Below are 7224 nucleotides of genomic sequence, written 5' to 3' on the forward strand. Positions count from 1 at the left end.
CACATGGGATCCCTCTCCCCACTCGTGCCACTGGCCTTCCTTGCTCTTGGCAGCTCTCTTCACTTCAAAGGTGGAGCCCAGTTTGGTCTGCACGTGAGCCTCCTTAAAGGCTGGTAGCCGAGAGTGACCCCCAGGCCTCCGCCAAGATGATTCTAAACATGAGGTTCCTCAAAATCGCAGGCTAGGGGGGGAAAATGTCAGAATGCAAATCCCTGGTTTCTCTTAGCTGCTGTTGGGTTCAGAGCATGAATGTTGGGAGGAGGAACGGGTCCGTGTTTCTTTGCTTGGACGCCAACCAATGGCCTTTGGCCAGCGCCTTCCGTTATCCTGGGAGCCCTGCCGGGCAGCGACAACCCAGAAGGTGGCCCCGTTAGGCAGTGCCTGCCTGGGGAATCTGGGGGACGTTTCCATGGTGCTGTGTCCTTTCTGAACAGGGAGGGGGGTGCCCCTGAGCTATTCGTTAATTAAGCCCAGAACAGCCTGGGATTCAAAGCAGAGGGCCCCATGTGTGCCAAAGCTCCCCGGGGCGGCCATTCGGACAGCCCCCCAGCCCTCCCCTCCGGCCCGGCTTTGAGGGAGTGAAAGCCGGGAAGCCCGGGGGTAGGTGGGCCATGGGCGCAGCTCATGGAAGCGGCGGAAAGCCGCTGTCCCTGCTAATAGGAGCCTCATCCACTGTCAGCCGGTCTCACAGGGCCCCCCCGCACCCCACCCCGCTCAGCTCTGTGACGGCCGCTCTCTCTGCAGCTGGGGACGCAGTGGCCCCTTCCCCACACCCTCCCCGTTGACATGGTTTTCTCCCGGCCTGTACCAGCCCTTCCCCTACAGTCTCTTAGACGTGGGCGCCCCCAAGGCTCTGACCCCAACCAGACCCCACCCAGACCCGAAATGTCGACGTGAACGTCTGCACACGTGTGCCTCAGGTGCCTCAAACTCGGCCTAGCCCAGCTCTGAGTTACCTTTGCCCCCTAACCTGCCCCTGGCCAGCAGTCCCACCCTAGGGGATCACAGCCTCTCAGTTGTCGGAGCCGGAACCTCGAGGGCAGGATGCTCAGTGAAATAAGCCAGACACAGAAGGACAGATACTGTGTGATTCCACTCCTAGGAGGTCCCTGGAGGAGCCAGGTCCATAGAGACAGAAAGTAGAGGGTGGGTGCCCGGGGCTGGGGGAGGGGAGGGGAGTGAGTGTGTAACGGGGGCAGAGCCTCGGTTTGGGAAGATGGAAATGTTCTGTAGCTGATGGTGGGGATGGTTGCACGACAATGCGAGTGTGCCTAATACCCCTGAACTGCACACCTTAAAACGGTTAAAATGAGAATTTTTTGTTATGTGTATTTTACCCCAATTAAAAGAAGTGTTTTAAACGACACAATTCTCCTCTCCCAAGCAGGCTCACCCGCGGGCCTCCTCGCCCACCCCAACACCATGTGCACAGGCCGGACACCTGGGTGGGAAGTGTCATCCGTGACCCCCTCGCCACCACCTCCAATCCTTCAACAAAAAATCCTATTGACAGCCTCCTAAGTACGGCTCACGTCTGTCCACTCCTCTCCATGTCCATCCCTGCCCACAACAGACCAAACCACCACCTCAGCCTCCCCTGAATAGCCACGCCCCCATGACGAGTCGGCGCAGACTCACTCTGGCCAGGCCCCATCTGCTGTCCACTGCTGCCTGGGGTTAGGGGGCAGGAATGTGGTGGATGTGCCGGGGACGGTGCCTTGCCCATACGAGAGCCAGCAGCCCTTGCTCCCTGGAGATGCCCAGCCCAGATGTGGCTGGTGCATCACGAATCCCCCCAGGGCCTCCTGCGGCCCCTGGCATAATCGCTCGCGGCAGGGATTCACTCAGCAGAGCTCTGCTTCTCTGTGTAAAGCCAAGGTTATTTGATTGTTGTCTGACTCCCCTATCAGACTCTCTAAGATAAACTCCACACTGAGTTTGTGGTGCTTATTGCTGTTCTCAAGGCCTAACACAGTGTGTGGTACACAGTAGGTGCTCAATAACTGTGCAGAATGGATAAATGAGGGGCCCAGCAGCTCTTGGGTGAGGTGCTTACCTCCCTCCATCGGTGCTCTTCCGTTGCATCCTCTGTCCCCCACGGGACCAAGAGATTCGTGAAGACAGTGATCATGGGATCCACCGGTATACTCGCACAGCAAACACAGTACCCAGCACACAAAAAAGTGCTTAACGCATGTTGAGTGAAGGATTCTACCGGCCTCCCAAGATAGGATCTCAGAGGGAGCCTTGACTCTCCCTTCTCATTCCCCTGCCCCCCCATCAAATTAGCAGCCAAGCTCTGTGCATTCTGTCTCAGTGGATTCTTCAGAATCCGAGCCATCCTTCCATTTGTTAGACTTAGGTCGGGCTGGAGTATAACACCCCAAATAACAGTAACCCAAACAAGTTAAAGTTTCCAAAGCCCCAAGGAAAGCAGTACCGGTAAAATATGGCAGCTGCATGATTTTCAAAGACCTGTGCTCTTGTTGTTGCTCCCCTCTCCTGAACACAAGGCCTCACGGTCCAAAGTGGCTGCTTGAGCTCCAGCCACAACATATGCGTTCCAGCAAGCAGGAAGGAAGGAAGAAAGGGGGCATCCCCTCACTTGAGGACATCACTCATATCCTATTGGTCAGAACATAGTTGCACATCCAGCTACAAGGGAGCCTGGAAATGTTGTCTTTTATTCTAGATGGCAATATGCTCAATAAAAGTGAGAGGGCCTGTTACTAGGGAAGAAGAGAAGGATAGCTCCAGTGGGATGGCCAGCACTCTCCTCCCTGTTCCTCGTCTCCCTCAGCGTCAGGCCCTTGGGTCCTCCTCCCCACCTCTGTAAACACACACCTTCTCCCCTTGCTCAACAGATTCACTTAGATTCCACGGGGCACCCTGCATTCCCTCCATTACCCAGCTCGGCCCCCATCCCCCGGCCTTTTAAGAAACACGAGGCCCTTCCCCACCTCCAGCTGGCCCCTTGCACGCGCTGTTTCCCAGCCAGGAATGTCCTTTCCACCGAGCCAGCCCACACGGCCCCGCTGCTGAGAAGCTCTTTGCAGTCAGCCCCTCCTTTCTCTGTGTTCTCACAACGCGAGTTCATTCCGTGTGCTTTGAGATTTCCTGCACGTCTGCCGCGTGCCAGGCACCGAGGGAGGAAGGCACTGTGTGCACAGCATCAAGGGGTATTTCATCTGCTTGCGGGTCTGTCTCTCAGCTACGCTGAGCTCTGTGGGCCTGGAGGAAATTCCTTCCCTGCCCAATACCCACCTGCCCAGGTGCTGGGCCCCAAGTGGGCAGAAGTCTGGCCGAGCACCCCTCACCAGGGTGGCGAGGGCCCACGCGGGAGAGGCCCAGGGGCATGGTGTGCGGGGGGCAGCGGCCACAGGGTCAGGAACAGGCTGTTCCCCCCACTCGCCCAGAAGAAGGAACGAGGGGCTGAGGCTGAGCCCGTGGGGAGGCGGCTCTTCCTGCGAGGGAACCAGCAGCCGCCACCTCCCCCCCAGAGCCGGAAACGGCACCGGGGCAGCTGGGGCCCGGGGGCCACGGAGCTCAGGAGGGAAGCGGGGCGGGGGGGGGGGGCGTTGCACATTCTGCTGAGGAGTTTGGCCTTCACCCCAGGAGCCGTGGGAACAGGGAAGGGCTGCTGGCAGGGGAATGACGGAGTCGGATTTGCATTTCAGAAGGTGGAAGGATGGCTGGCAGCCGGGAGGGCAGCACAATGGCCCAAGGGCTGGTGAGGAACCCTGTGAATGCCGCCTGTGCCCCCCCACCCAGGGCCCAGCGGAGCCCAGTGAAGCCAGCCCTCCCCTCCACCCACCCAAAGAGGAGAGCACTCAGGCCAGCCCCGGCCCCCGGAGCGGGAGCAGGCTCGGATGGGGAGCACGTTTCCAGCCATCCCTCCTCTGGGGTCCTCAGTGGGGAGGAAGGTGGAGGCGTCCACATAGCAGAGTGCGCCCCCAGAGCTGGGCCTCAGCCTTGGGCAGACGAGGGGGCGAGCCTGCTGGGACCTCCTGCTGCCCCCAAGCCCCACGCCCACGCTGCAGACCCAGCTGGGACGTCTGCGGAGGAAAGGGACCCTGGGCCCACAGGCAGAAGAATCCGGGCTGAGGGTCCAAACCATCCTGGCTGGTGACCTGGGGTGAGCCTGTTAGCCATCTGTAAAAAGGGAGTGACGATGGCCGTGTCTCTGGGTGGCCTGGGTGGGCCTATGCCGGCCAGCGTTGCTCTCTAAGACCACGATGGTGTCTGTTCCGGAAACACGCGTGGAGCGTCTCTTAGGGCCCAGCTGTGATGGGTCGTCACCATGGCTTTGCTTCTGGAAGCCTCTGCCTTGCTTCTCACCTGACTGCCACCCACCCTGCACCTCCGGGAGAGATGGGGCAGAGTGGGGCAGCAGGGGCAGATGTGGGTGCTTTTGCACTTGGTTCTGAGGCCCTGGGAGCCAGGGAGAGGCCAGTAGGAGTATGGCACGGTCAGATTCCTTCCCAGAGACCCAGGTGGAGGGGAGAAGCTCAGGACCAAGGGCACAGCCCTTCCCATCCGAGCTCCTGGTGGCCTGGACGAGGGGCTTCCTTTTCAGAGTCCAGGCAGGGATCGCATCTCTCTGGAGAGGGCGAGGCCTCCGGGTTCCCCAGGAGACGCAACCCTGGCTCACCCTGACTCCCCGGACCCCACCCTGACAGTGAAACAGGCCTCCTCGCGTGCGAAGAACGTCTGTCCAGGCCCGGCTTTGAATCTGGGGACCCAGTGTCCCCCACATGGGAGCCAGTGGCCGGCCTCTAGCAGGCAAGGCAAAGACTTCCCGGCTGTGGGGTAAGTGACTTGAGCTGGTCACTGGGGGACAGGTGACAGTGAAGGAAGGAAGCTGGACTACAGCTGTGAGCACCCCCTTTCCAGCATGACCCTGGGACCACCGGGCAGGGAGGTAGGACTGTCCTCCTTTTGCAGACGCGGAGACCGAGGCTTGGAAAGCTGCCCGGTGGAAGGGTCTCCGCTCTTGGAGGGGAAACAATGTCACCAGGCAGCCCAAACCTGGGAGCAGCTGGCGGGGGTGGGGGTGGGGGGGCTCCGGAGAGGGAAGTGTGCGTCTGTCCCTCCCACAGCCCCAGGCATGGGGTGGGATGGGGGGACTGCAATTCCTCCTGGCTCTGCTGGCCCACTTCCAAAGTCCTGGAAAGGCGTCCCCTCTCCCCAAGCACAGGAGCACTACAATGCTTGGTCTACCCTTCCCAGCTAGCCTTGGTCACCGGCACGGACCCCAGCCCACGGAGGGCCAGAGACCCACTGCTCCTGGAGATGGAGCGGAGTTTCGTGAGACTGCCAGGAGGAGCCCATACGCACCTCAGTCTCCAGGACCCTCCTCTCCCCGCTGCCCACACCCAGCCCCCTTCCCCGAGCCCACCAGGGTGGAAGGGAACTTACTGGCTGACCAGAGAACATCCCCGAGAGCACCACAGCTTGAAGAAACCTCTCCCCATTTGGGAAGTCCACTGAATCAAGATGGTCACAGCCACGGCCCTGTGTCCACACCCCGCTCTGTCCTGCCTCGTTCTGTCCTGACTGCCCCTTATCCCTGGGCTTGGCTGCGACCGGCTTTGGCCGAGACGGAGCATTATTAAAGGGGACACAAGCCTCTGGCTTGCCCTCTCTGGCCTCCCTGAGATGCCGGCTAAAGAAGCCCGAGGTAGCTGGCTGGAGCCACGTGGTCCGTTGAGTCAGCACCAACCACCAGCCACGAATGAGGCCGGCTGAGACCACCCAGCCCCAGTGAAGCTGCCACATGGCTGCAGGTGCACGTGTGACTCTGGGTGACAGAATGAGAACCACCCAGCTGGGCCCAAGCTGCCGACCCCCAGGGCTGCCAACAAACACAGCGGTGGTTGCTCGAAACCACCAGGGTTTGAGGCGGCTCGTTCTGCAGCAGTAGGTGACCAACACATCAGCCTTTTACAAGCGCATCGCATCGCTCAGCGGGTTGCACTGCGGAGAGAGTTAAACCAGAAACAAGAAAAGACAGGGCTTTCCGTCTCGCCTCTGCGCCCAATTCTCTGAGCCTCTGTTTCCTTCTCTTAAAACGGGGACTGCGGTCGTCCGCCTCGCGCAAGAATTAAGTGAGACTCTGGGCACGAAAGGTGTTTGTGCAAATGTCGGTGTGCACGCACAGTCACCCTCTCCCCTCGAGTAAGACGGCCTCCTGACTCTCTTCACGAGTCAAGGCTGTGGGTTGGAGCCTGAGCCTCCCCTGCTGTAAGATGGGGAAGCCGGGCTTGGCGAGCACGGAGGCCCCTGAGGGCGACATAGGTCCCCACAGGGCGCATGGTTGGTGGCAAAACCTGAGATGAGCCCAGGTCCCACAGCTTGGCACAATGCTCATCACAGATGCCAGGTTGGGCGGAGCGGGTGGGCAGGGATGAGGGACCCACCCGGGGAGGGTGTCTCTGCGACTCCTTTTCATCCAGTGCCAGTCTCCCTTCATGTAACTTTGGGGCTACCTCCTCTGGGGTGCTGCTTGGGATCTGCCTTGGGCTTGGGACGCAAGGACCAGCCTTGTCAGTACTGAGTGTGAAGTAAGAGTAAGGAGGCTCTGAGAGAGACCACGGGTGCGTGCTGGTACTCGGCACAGCATCCTTGGCAGGTCAGAGGCCATCCCTGCTGATTTCCTGGTTCCCGGGGTTGGGGGGGGCGCTCTCTGGGTAAGCGAGGCAGCTGGATAGGTGATGCTAGGCAAGCCAGGGGTGTGCACGCCATTCTGGCTGGGTCTGTTGGGCTGGCTCCCGTGGCCTGCTCAGAGACCACACTGGCTGGCATCTCTCCCAGCCTCCAGAGCCACAGGGCAATTCCACCACGGCCAGCTTGAAAGCAGCGCTTCTGTGGCTTTTCTGCGGCCAGGTGTCTGTGGGGACCGGGCGCTAGGCTGGCTGTGCGTCTCAGCGGGAGCTGGGGAAAGCCGGCATCCGGCTCTCCCTTTTCCCTGCCGGTTCTCACGAGCTCTATCTCCATGGAAAATGTGAATCTTGCTGGCCAGGGTCCAAATGCAGGGGGTTCCATTGTTCTGCCTTCCGCCCCAGGGTCTGGCACCCATCCCCAGCCTGGCCTTTCTCCCAGCGCCTACAGGTCTTGGGACAAACCATTCAAGAGCCTCAACCCAGCCACCTTCCTGGCCTGGAGAACAGACCCTGGGGAGGTCCTGGCCTGGCTTGCCTCCTCCTTTGTTCCAGATGCTTCTAC

Source organism: Monodon monoceros, unplaced genomic scaffold (assembly GCF_005190385.1).
Source record: "Monodon monoceros isolate NGI ecotype Baffin Bay Population unplaced genomic scaffold, NGI_Narwhal_1 Super_Scaffold_13, whole genome shotgun sequence".
Classification (NCBI taxonomy): Eukaryota; Metazoa; Chordata; class Mammalia; order Artiodactyla; family Monodontidae; genus Monodon; species Monodon monoceros.